The 10,754-nt window shown below is 39.0% G+C and overlaps 1 pseudogene; it reads left to right on the top strand.

Annotated features, from left to right (window-relative positions):
- The first annotated feature begins 3,128 nt into the window (after nt 1-3,128).
- Nucleotides 3,129-7,492, top strand: LOC131249711 (protein STRUBBELIG-RECEPTOR FAMILY 2-like; annotated as a pseudogene).
- The last annotated feature ends 3,262 nt before the right edge of the window (nt 7,493-10,754 follow it).

Raw genomic sequence — 10,754 nt, 5'->3', positions numbered from 1 at the left:
TAGACTAAACAACACGGGTGGGGCCCACAGAGGCATTGTAATGATTCCGATCGAAGCAATGGAAAAGAGCACAGGACAGTCTTCCCGCCAGAGCCACTTGTATAAAATGCAAGCACGAGGCCTATCCTTCTCATCTAGCAATCTAGCTCTTTCTCTCTCTCTCTCTCTCTCAAGCAATCAACGGATCTCTCTCATCTCTGGAATTCTCAACATCTTTTGGAAGGTCGATCTCGAATCTTTTGCTCTTCTTCTGTTGTCATATCATCATGCTTACAATCTCTTCTTTGTTATTCTGTGTTTTTACTTTCCATCTTTTTCTATCTTCTATCTGATCTTGGAATACTTGTGTTCTTCTTTCATCCTGTTTGAATTCAGTGATCTTTGATGATTTTTACTGATAATTTTCAATCTATTTGACCGTTTTCAAGCTGCGACTGGTTAGATACTAGTTCTTGAAAACAATCTCAATTGATTGATTTTTCTTATGCTTCTTTATAATCCGATCTTAGAATACTTCGATTTGAGTAGTTGCTTTTTAAAAATAATCTTTTATTCGATTCACTGCAGCGTTTTTAGCTGCTAACGGTCTTGATTACTGTCCTTTGAAACTGAATCCAAGAGAATCTATTGACAGAAACATTTTAAAGCATCTGAGTTTTCTTGATTTCCGTTCTTTTAAACCGAATTTCGAAAACCATTTGCCGGCAGTTAGTAGCTTCTTTGTTAATAGTTTGATTTTAGCTGTAACGGAATTTCAAAAAGGGGAATCCCCTGGTGGGTAGAGATGACAAAATACCTCATCCTAGAAGTTCAAAAATGCACTTTCTAGTTGCTGAACCAAAATCTTCAGAATCTGTAGAAGCATTTTGAAGCATCTGAATTTTCTTGATTTCTGTTCTTGTAAACAGAATTTCAAAACCCTTTACAAGATTCTCCCATTTTTTGGCAGTAGTTTCTAAGTTCTGTTTTCTTTACCCAATTGCTACGAAATCAGTAGGCTCTTTGTTAATATTTTGATTTTCTTGGAAATGGAATTTCAAAAATCTTTACAAGATTCTGCTTCTTTTTAATTTAAATTTAAAAAATTAAAAATAATAATAATAATTTTTTCATATTGAGTATTAGTTGTTGATAAGCTCTGTTTTTATTTGATTTTCTTGTTTATTTACTCTTTTAAATTCGTTGCAGACTGTTTGATTGATTCCTTTTTGTGCAATCTCTGGGGTATATCACACTTTTTTATGATCTCTCTTGATTTTTGTCAATCTTCTTACAATTTTGTATTTCTATTGTCAGGCAAACATAGATACATATCTCGTATCAATGGCCAAACATCACATTATGTTGCTTCTCTTCGCATTTATCTTCTCAGCAGTACTGTTTTCTGAAACATCAGCGGTGACCAATCTGCTGGATGGTAATTTGAATATGTTTATTGCTTCTTCTTTTATTGTTTGTATATGTATATATTTGTGAAAGTTTTGATAGATCATTTGGGAGAATATACTAACTTGAAAGGGTGAAAGGCTGGCACTTCTAAAGATTACTGAAATAAAAAAAAATATCCTCTGCCTGGACCATGTGGATCTGTGTAATACCCACTTCATGAGGTAGGCCCATGGCCTGATCATGGTATGACCTACCTCTTGAGTGTCGGGCCATTCCGGGCATCCATATGCATTGGCCAATGAATCCACTTGGGTAGTCCAGAAGAATCTCTGGTAGTAGTTCACCACTGTTTTTGAGACAGTAGCGACCAATCCTCCTTAACGCGGCACTCATACTGCTATTCCAACCATCCAAACTGTGGGGCACACTGTGGTGGAGGATTCCTGGAAAATCACACTATTTGGCAATCCTAGCCTTCTGATTGGTGGGTGGTTAAAAGAAACACAGCGAGTATTACCAATTCAACGACATACGTCAGATAGTTATTAGCATCTGCTCAGTCTCATTTCCAGTTTTACTCCATCTGAGATCGGCTCAGTAGTTTGGCTGGTCTGAATTTCCATACATGTGTATGGTGGAAGAGATCACCATTTTTGAGATGGTAGTGAACTATAACAGGAGTCTAGCGCCTAGTATTCGCAGTAAGGAATCATAATCACCCTCATTTAAGTCTTATCCCAACTAATCGGGGTTGGCTACATAAATCTTGTCCTGCTATTCCACTCTATCAAGGACATATCCTCCAGTCCCAGTAAGGATCTGCTGTGAAAATACCACACAGGTATGCTGGCATTTTTTTGTCTGAAAGAAATGATGATGTGTTGTAGCTCATAAGCCGTTAGTGTTTTTTGCTGCATGTGTATTGTGTATCTGAGAAGAGGAACCACATGATACTTGATCCAGTGGAAACCTCAGTATGATTGGGTTTTAATTTTGTACAAATGGGGAGTTTTTCAGAGATCAAGATTATTGGTTTGTTCAGTCCACAAACTGTAAGATCCTAGCCACCAATCATGAGCCTTTTTTCAGATGAATACGCAGGGCTGTTTTTGTGTTTGTCCTCAACAGTCTATTTTCAGGCCATAGAATGAAGGTCAAGAACTTAGGATTGTTCCATTTAGGAGGTTTTTGGGCATGTTCCATCCATGGCAGGGCCAATGGTCAGGATTTCTAAACCAAGGGCCTTGACCCAGGAATGATAGCTGTTTTTTTTTTCCTAGCAGAATGGGGTCTGTGGACAAGTTACAAACCAGTTGTTCTGCTGGATTCCGCCATGGACATATCATGGCGCAAAGTCTTCCTAATAGGCAGTCCTAATCTTTGCATTTGTGATTGGCCCATTAATTGCAAAGAAGAGAAATAAAGCAACATTCTACATTTGAGTTTCGACTGAAAAAAGGGTCCATATGGTCTGTCAGGATCTTCCAACCTGAGAGAGATTTTTTGGACATCATCCATCCAAGATGGGCCAAATGGACAAATGGACCCCACCGGTACTACTGAACCATGGGCTCCATTTGTGGAAAGTGAAATCCCAGAGAATGCTGTGCATAATAATGCCTAAAGACCAAATGGAATTCTCACACTTTCTTTTTCTTAGTACAGAAATTCTCACACTTCCACTCAGAATATCAAATGGAATTCCTGAGTTACCCCTTCTCTTTTCTCATTGCAGCCGCAACTCTGCAGGGCCTTTACATCTCCCTGAACTTCCCACCCCAACTCACTGGATGGAAATTTGTTGGTGGTGACCCCTGTGGAGAAAGCTGGACAGGAATCAAATGCTCTGGCGATGCCATCCAATCCATGTAACACATCACCTTCTGTTCTTATCTTTGTCCTGAATTTCTCTTCTTGTGCAAACTGCTTTTACTTCTATTTCCTCAACAGTAAAATTTGCGGGCTACATATCACTGGAACGATGGGTTTCGAGCTTGCTAACCTCCGATCACTTGAGGAACAGTAAGTGGTTTTGGCAGCAGTTGTGTGCAAATCTGTTTCCTTTTGTTCCCAATTTATAGAAATTTATCTTGTAGCCCGGACCCAATACAATTCTAATGTACATCTAATTTCATCCACGTGCATCTAAGTGCGTCTAAGTTCATCCAAGTGTATTTTAGATCCTCCATGTTCATCTACACATGTGGGATGAGCTTAAATTCACTTGGATGAACTTAAATGCACTTTGTAAGTTAAGCTTAACATACAAAGCTTTTTATTTGATCTGGGTCCATTTATCTTTACTAATTCAAATATTCTTCCCTTGTACAGGGATGTCAGTAACAATAGCATTCATGGCGTATTTCCTTTATTTTTGCCCCCCAGTGCAACCCATGTGTAAGATGTTTATAACTTTTTTCGGCTTCCTTTTCCTATATAGGATTTAATCTTATATATATATATATATATATTTTATCTGAATCTCAATTCCAAGGAATATTTTTGTATTCTTCCTGCAATGCAGAAACCTGGCATTCAATTGGCTGAGTCAGAATATTCCATTCTCCTTAGCTTCCTTGAAATCTCTCCGTTATTTGTAAGTTCTTGTAATGAGTGAGGATGTTAAATTCTCTGGTTTATGAGTAGCCAGCTCATATTTGCCAACGGATCTCTTTTCCAAGTGCAGTAATCTGAGTCACAATTCCCTCTCTGGTTCCACTGGGGACATATTTACTGGTCTGAAGAATCTAAAACAAATGTAAGATTTCATTTGTTGACTTTGTTATGCAGATGAACTAGATGGAAATTACTTTGACCTGAAAGATTACCGCAAGTATTAATTTTAGAAAAACAGTATAAAATGATTTCACAAAAAAAAAAAAAGAAAAAAAGAAAAAAAAGAAAAAAGAGTTACCCACGGCAGTCAGTTTTGGTGCACTTCTACTGACATAATTTCATTGATTAAACTATAGGGTTAAATGATATTTTTTCTTTGATCCCCACCATACATGTGCCATGCGTACAGTGATTATAACTGTACCCTCCAGTGGGCCCGCCATGGATGGGCTTACTTTCAGAAATCACATCAATTGGACAAGCATAGCAGCCAGTTTAATTTATTTTTAAACTGTGACCATACATGGCAGGGCCCATTGAGTGTATGGTTCTGATAACATATCCATACATGGTATGGTGGGGAGTTGGGAGAAGCATTATTCTGGTTGGACTCAGGAGACACCTTAATGGTCTTCTAAAGTGTAAATTATGTTTCAGGGATTTATCCTACAACAGTTTCACAGGAAATCTGCCCATTTCATTTGTTACCTTGACGAGTCTTACTGCTCTGTAAGTATGCTAATGGGCTAAGTTTCTTCAATCTATGCATTTTTTTTATTGCAATGTGAGTTGTATATCATTAACCATCCATGGTTAATTCTGTCAGTTGCTGTCAGTGACCTGCAGAACAACCAATTTACTGGATCAGTTGACTTCCTGGCTGGTCTTCCTCTATCATACCTGTATGTCTTGAACTAAGTGTCTTACTTTGTATGGATTGTTTACTCTTCAACACTTTTAAAGCCCAAGTACAAAGTTCTAATTTTAACTGCTCTAAGTTTCAGTAACATTCGAAACAACTACTTCAGTGGTGTTGTTCCTAAGCAGTTTGAACTCATTTCAAATCTCAGGTAATAAGAGTAGGCATTTTATGAATGTATGATGCTTATTTCTTATGTTTCTTTTCTGAATGCGATATTAAATCTCCTGTTTCTCATTAATTAATCTCCTTGTTTCTTATTAGTATTGGGGGAAATATATTTACAACCAACAGTGTCTATCCACCATCAAATATCACTCCTGATAATACGCCGAGCAGTCAGAACATCAGTAATTCCACATCAACTAAGAATGATAGCCATGATCAGAAAAGTTTGGGGTGTGGGTCAATAATTGGGGCAACAGCATGCCTAGTAACCTGTGTAGCAGCTCTTATCATAATACACATCTATATATCCTGCAAATGTCGGCTCGACTGGCTAGTGTGCTGCTTCAGGTCTCTGCTCTCTCTTCTGATCAGTCCGACAAATGGTGGTAGGAATTTTTTTCCCTTCTCTTTGATCTTTTAAATGAAAAGTTAAATTACTCTTTAAATGTGCCTTGATTCTATTAATTTGTAATGCCTTGGCATTTTAGTCTTCTATTAAAATTCATGAATGTTTTTTCCTTTGAAGGGGAATGTTTGAATAGATAGAATAGCAGTTCCCATCGGTTTTTGCATCTTGTAGCTTCAGTGATTGGCTTCTCTTTTGCAGCACCAACAGATAGTCCAGAGCAGTTGTCTGTTGATTTTTCTTCTCCAGCCAATCCAAGGCCTCTGTCCACCATTCATCAAGGCAGATCTAAATCATTCTATAGAAGGATAAACTACACGAAAAGAAATGGAACCCCGATGACTGCAGTATTATACAATGCGACAGAACTGCAAGCTGCTACAAACAACTTCAGTGAAGACAACCTTCTTGGAATGGGTACCATTCCCATCTACAAAGGTGTGTTCCCTGATGGCCAGGTATTATTTTGTAAGATATATGTAAAGAAAGGCTCTTTTTCTTTTCTTTTTTTCATGTAAGATGTATTCTCGATAGATATGACTGTGAGGTTTTGTGTTCCTAGATTTTGGCTGTGAATATTATTGAGATGGCACCGCTGTCTCTACGTGAAGAAGACCGATTTCTGGATGTAATTAGCAGTGTATCTCATTTAAAGCATCCAAACATCGCAAGCCTTTTAGGCTACTGTGTGGAGCATGGGCAGCACTTCCTCATCTACGCCTATGTCGGGAACGTGTCCCTTGTTGTCGCCCTGCGTAGCATGACTCTTACATGGAATGATCACTTGAGGATTTCTGTCGGTGTAGCCCGTGCTCTCGAGTAAGCACAGTACAAACATGCTCGAATAAATGCTTTTTCTAGTGTTCTTATGTATACAACTAAAGCCAAATTCCCTCTTCATTTTTTTTTTCCCTATTCATGCTTTGTTCAGGTATTTGCACTAGACATGTGTACCTGCTATTGCACATGGAGATGTAACAGCTGCCAATATCTTCCTTGATCATGAGTGTGTGCCCCGCCTCCGCGGCTGTGGGTTGGTCGATCTGAGGCCCCTCATTCGAATTAAGCTGGAGGTGTTGCCAACATTCTCTTCCTTCACAAAATAAAATTCCATATTTATTTAGGATAACTCTAAGATTCCATGCTTTTTTTGTTCTCTCTCTAGTGACAAACATTTCCTAATTCATCTGCTAATATTAATCTATCTCCTTTGGTCGGAATGACAACTCATCATTGGGTCCTCACTTGGATCACAGGCTTATGAAACGGCAACCGATTCCATGGGTTACACAGCTCCAGAATTTGGACAGCCTGGATTTGATATTGATATGTCAAAGTGCGACACTTATGGATTTGGAGTATTGCTATTGGAGCGCCTGACTGGAAAGAAACCACATGACAGGTTCACCATTTCTTCCTTGTTAAAGTCCCTAATCTCTAATTTACCAAATTATCAATCCTTAATGAAACATACTTACTGAATGCATTTCGTTGAAAAACTACTTATTTCATCGAAAGATGCATCATCATATGTCTCTTTCACTTATGGGTTTTTCCCTGATTTTTTATTATATAGTTCAACGGCAGGAGATCGGCAGTGTCTGGTGAAGTGGGCTGGTAGCTGCTTACATGATCTTGAATCTCTGAACAGAATGGTCGATCCTGCAATCAAGGGCCAATGCACCTCCAAGTCTGTGTCCCAATATGCAGATGCCATCAGCTGTTGCATTCAGGTACACGTCAATACCAACTTCTTTCGCAATCCACACCAAGACCCTTGGTGAACACAACCTTCTATTTATTTTATTTTATTTTTGAAATTCACTCTTATTAACATGTGGTCCTTGTCTCGACCAGCCCCAGCCGGAATTCAGACCTCCAATGTCTCAGGTTTCTGAAATGCTGGTTCGTGTGCTTCACCAAACGGAATCCAGCGGACATGACTGAGATGCCTTTGATATCTTCATTCCAGACGGCCCCAGTTGATACACCATGTAAGCAATTATACAGTTTTTTGAAATTTATAGGATGTTGACTCGAAACATCCAACAAAACTAAAATAAAATCTACAGTTCAGAGGGTGAAATTTGATGGTGATGTGCCATTTCTTGAATGATTTCAGTGGTCTGAATTTTTACTGCACAAGTTAGATCCACCGCTGAGATCAATTTTTACTGCCTATCTCGAAAACTGAAAAATACCTCTTTCCCACTTAAATGTTCCTGATCTATCCATTGATCAAGTGGGCCTCACATGCACAAAGAAATATACACTCAGAGGAATGAAACCAATGGTTTTCATTCAAGATGCATGGGTTGCCTAATTGACGTATGAAGTTGGGGTGGGCTAAATCACTTGAGCCCATTCTTGGCCTGAAAATTAATAAGCCCATCCATGCTAAGTCCCCTTGCCGATGGGCCAGGCTAACAGGTCCAAGTCTCGTCTAAATCTGGGTTGGGCTCTTTGGATTGCCTGGCCCATTGCCGTATGTCGAAAGCTCATCAGCCTAGCCCAAACCCTTGGTAGGGTTTTCAGTGTTATTTTTTTAATGCCTCATGCGCAAATGTCATATTTTAACCTTCAAAAACCTACATATATTTTTTTTTAACTTAGCATACTTTTGTGGCTCAATTGAGGATTGGACTAAGCAGGTTACACGGCAGTCTCTTTTGGCCCATCATGTGGGCCAGGCTTGATCCTAGGTTTTAATATGCCGGTTGGGCTTGGAAATAGCTTGAACTGGTTGACAACCTTACTTGACTGCGGTGCTCAGGGTGGGTGCCAAGGCACAATCCAACCCAAACCTAGACCCAGCCCAAGGCATTGAATGCTCAATCCTAACACAAACTCTGTTGGTTAGGTTAATATTTTCAATTAGTAGACTAATGTATAAAATCAACACCAAGCAATTAGCAGCTCCACCCATTTCAGTATTTATGATCAATTTGCATAGATTATTTCAGCTCCTAGCTTTGTGTTGGATTAAGTTATTCTAAATCTGTAATAAATAAGGCATTGCTGTGAAACATACCCATTTTTATTCATGCATCATAGCGAGTGGAGGAGATAGGATCAAACTCAAATTGATCTCAGCCGTTGATCTAACTTGTGCAGTAAAAATTCAGACCATTGAAATCATTCAAGAAATGGCACATCGCCATCAAATTTCACCCTCCCAACTGTACATTTTATTTTGGTTTTGTTGGATGCATCAAGTCAACATCCTATAAATTTATATAGTCTCAAAAAACTGTATAATTGCTTACATGGTGCATCAACTGGGGCCGTCTGGAATGAAGACATCAAAGGCATCCTAGTCATGTCCGCTGGATTCCGTTTGGTGAAGCACACGAACCAGCATTTCAGAAACCTGTGACATTGGAGATCTGAATTCCGGCTGGGGCTGGTCGAGGCAAGGACCACATGTCAATAAGAGTGAATTTCAAAAATAAAATAAAATAAATAGAGGGTTGTGTTCACCAAGGGTCTTGGTGTGGATTGCGAAAGAAGTTAGTATTGACGTGTACCTAAATGCAACAGCTGATGGCATCTGCATATTGGGACACAGACTTGGAGGTGCATTAGCCCTTGATTGCAGGATCGACCATTCTGTTCAGAGATTCAAGATCATGTAAGCAGCTACTAGCCCACTTCACCAGACACTGCCAATCTCCTGCCATTGAACTAGATAATAACAAATCAGAGAAAAACCCATAAGTGAAAGAGACATATGATGATGTTTTTTTTGATGAAATAAGTAGTTTTTCAACGAAATGCATTCGGCAAGTATGTTTCATTAAGGATTGATAATTTGGTAAATTAGAGATTAAGGACTCTAACAAGGAAGAAATGGTGAACCTGTCATGAGGTTTCTTTCCAGTCAGGCGCTCCAATAGTAATACTCCAAATCCACAAGTGTCACACTTTGTCATATCAATATCAAATCCAGGCTGTCCAGATTCTGGAGCTGTGTAACCCATGGAATCAGTTGCTGTTTCATAAGCCTGTGATCTTTGTATTGTCCATTCATCCAGGTCTGATTGACAATATCAACGGGTTGGGTAGAAAATAAGCATTATAGATATGCTTACGGTGGGCCTGGGAAACTTTTAACGGTATGTGTTCAATCACCACTGTTTTTTAATAAAGTCCTAAAATTCTCTTTAAAATCGGATGGACGGTGTGGATCACAGTCATAACCTTAGTGTTGAAATGAGATTATCTTGAATCAGTCTACCACTCCAGCTATGAATTTTTGTGTTGGTACAACCCCACTTAAGATGGAACAAGTTGGGTCTAAGTCATCATGTTTTAGAAGTTGTTTAAGTGCTCGTAAAGTTGTATATTGCACGAGCTATTTCACTTAAACGTCTTGTACATTATTTGTTAATTGTTAAATTCATTTTTTATTTTTTCTTTACATAAATCAAGTGAAATAAGTACATAAAGCACTAAACAATAAGTAAGAGTTAGGATGTGGAGAAAAGTTTATCCTTATTATGCTGCATGGAGATGCAATTGTTACATCCACATGCATCACATGTACCAGATGTATAAGTGTCACATGTGCTACATATTAATGTGCAATGGACTAGGCCCCATCTTAAGCACCCTTTTTCTTTCCTTTTTTTTTTTTTACACATGCACACACACACCCCACACACACAGGCCGTAGTGGAATTTCACCTCCTATGGGTACTCGAACCCTTGACCCGGTGTTGAAACTCCTGAGAGTCTACCACCGGAGTAAGAGTAAGGAACCCCATCTTAAGCACCCTACATATTCCATTAATTCATATTTTAGGTGTTTGATAATTGGGAGATGGCATACTCAATTCTACTCCTAGTAACCCAAAATACCTTACCTAAGGTTAGAGCTGGGCATCGAGTCGAGTTGGACCAAGTTAGGGCTAACTCAACTTAATCCGATTTTGAAAAAGGCCTGACCCAAACTTGATCTGACTTGATACCGTTTTCAGCATGCCTGACTCAACCTAAGTCCGGTCTAAGCTGGACTGATTTGGACCGAGTCCTATCCGGTCAGAAGTACCAAATCAGGTCTACATAATCTTGTGAACAAGATGGATGACAAGTAAACATTACCCTGGGCTCTTGGAAGGTTTCAACGGTGTGTGATCTTATAAACAGGATGGATGAAAAGTAAACATTACTGTGGGCTCTAGGAAGGTTTTAACGGTGGACATTATTTTCATCAGTTTTTTTTTAACGGTGTGGTCCACTTGAACTTTGGATATG

The sequence above is a fragment of the Magnolia sinica genome, chromosome 1 (assembly GCF_029962835.1).
Source record: "Magnolia sinica isolate HGM2019 chromosome 1, MsV1, whole genome shotgun sequence".
Classification (NCBI taxonomy): Eukaryota; Viridiplantae; Streptophyta; class Magnoliopsida; order Magnoliales; family Magnoliaceae; genus Magnolia; species Magnolia sinica.
The sequence above is the reverse complement of the archived record's forward strand: the minus strand, read 5'-3'. Positions and strand labels throughout refer to the sequence as shown.